The sequence below is a fragment of the Amblyomma americanum genome, chromosome 1, assembly GCF_052857255.1.
Source record: "Amblyomma americanum isolate KBUSLIRL-KWMA chromosome 1, ASM5285725v1, whole genome shotgun sequence".
Taxonomy (NCBI): Eukaryota; Metazoa; Arthropoda; class Arachnida; order Ixodida; family Ixodidae; genus Amblyomma; species Amblyomma americanum.
Window position 1 is genome coordinate 451,091,177 of NC_135497.1, and position 1,953 is coordinate 451,093,129.

A 1,953-nucleotide genomic window follows, 5' to 3' on the forward strand; every position below is an offset into this window, starting at 1 on the left:
GTTGACGTGACGGCATCCGAGCGCGTCAACGTGCATGTTTTCTTCCCCCAGGAAAACAAGGGAGAGGGCAGTTCCCGCGGCGTCCCTTTGTAATGCCAAAGTCTAGGTGGCTTTGGGTGTATGCACGTACGGTAGCGTTTCACTTAGCCGACGCGACAGCCCGGCGCCCAGCCTGATGGCATAGGTGATTTCCTGCTCTGGGCGCAGGTCGTCGCTTGGCATCCGCGGTACCTGGAAGCGTTGGTGATTGAGGGCTGCTAGGGGACTGCGGAGCTCACTCATTCTGATCTTCAGCTTAACTTGACGATCGCTCCTCGTTCGGCTTCTCTGCGGTCTCTGCGAACAACCTTTCTTGTGCCTTCATCGGCTGCTTGCTGCTGGCCCGTACACGTACACATACGTCGCACACACACAAGCCTTGTTTACATGAGCCCGACAGCGGCGGGTCGAGTAGGGCCGCGCCAGATGTCGGGCTGACCACCCGACGCGACAGCGTTTATATGAACCCATTTTCTGTCGGGCAGAGATCGCCGCTACCCCTAGCGTCGAGCAAGCAAACCACGCGCGGATGCTAGAAGAAGAGGAGGAGCGCCCAGGCTTGCGCAGCCCCGCCATACCAGAGAGGAGGCAGGAGAGGAGGCGCTAAGCCGTTGCGGCAGTTCAACCGGTTCTGGCCAACGCCGGGACGAGTCAACCCACCCCCTGCAGCCGGGCTGGCCCAGCTCGACTCGACGACCACTTATCTCGACCCCCTAACGTATACACGAGCCCGACAACCGGTTTTCTACCCGACAGCCGACTTAACCCGACTTTTGTCGGGCTCATGTAAACCCCCAGATAGACCCCGGCTGCCCGACAGTCTCGAGGGTTCACTGACACTATAACGAGACGTCGAGCCCGGCAGTGTGCTTCTTCTTGGACGGGGATTGAAGTGACACACACACATGCACGCACAAATGCACGCATGTGCCATTCACTCACTGGGGGTTTACATGAGCCCGACAAAAGTCGGGTTAAGTCGGCTGTCGGGTAGAAAACCGGTTGTCGGGCTCATGTATACGCTAGGGGGTCGAGATAAGTGGTCGAGTCGAGCTGGGCCAGCCCGGCTGCAGGGGGTGGGTTGACTCGTCCCGGCGTTGGCCAGAACCGGTTGAAAGGACCATGCATACGCTGCCGCATCGGCTTAGCGCCTCCTCTCCTGCCTCCTCCCTGGTATGGCGGCGCTGCGCAAGCCTGGGCGCTCCTCCTCTTCTTCTAGCATCCGCGCGTGGTTTGCTTGCTCGACGCTAGGGGTAGCGGCGATCTCTGCCCGACAGAAAATTGGTTCATATAAACGCTGTCGCGTCGGGTGGTCTGCCCGACATCTGGCGCGGCCCTACTCGACCCGCCGCTGTCGGGCTCATGTAAACAAGGCTTCAGAGCATAGGCGGTGTTGTCCACACTATGCATGCACCACTGGTGGTTCATGCTCACCCCCTCCTCCTCTTCCACCGGAACAATGAAGGCCCAGGGTATAAAAACTGATGCCCAGAGGTAGGGATCACACCGAGTGTAAGACGACGCTTCAGCATCATTTTTGCATGCGAAATTACTATAGTTCTATCGCCTCAGTGTTTGCCTTTAAAAGTCATCTTTTGGTTTTAATTACCATTTAAAAATGCCGTTCCTTCAAGCTTCAACGAGAGCATCGGTGAAACAACCAGGAACTCCCGCCACACACCAAGTTACCCATCATCCCACAAAGAATCTTAAGGCAAGTACCCAACTTCTTGAACCGTTGAACTGAACTTTCAGCATGTTTGCCACCGCCACCGCTACCACGAGCCATCATTGCGCATGCCAGATAGTTCCGACGCGGCAGGTGCCGGCCTGTCGGAGCAATCTGCACATACGAATTAGCGGAGCGCGCTACGCGGAAACTGGTAGCGATCGCGGTGTACGCTTTGCTAAAGG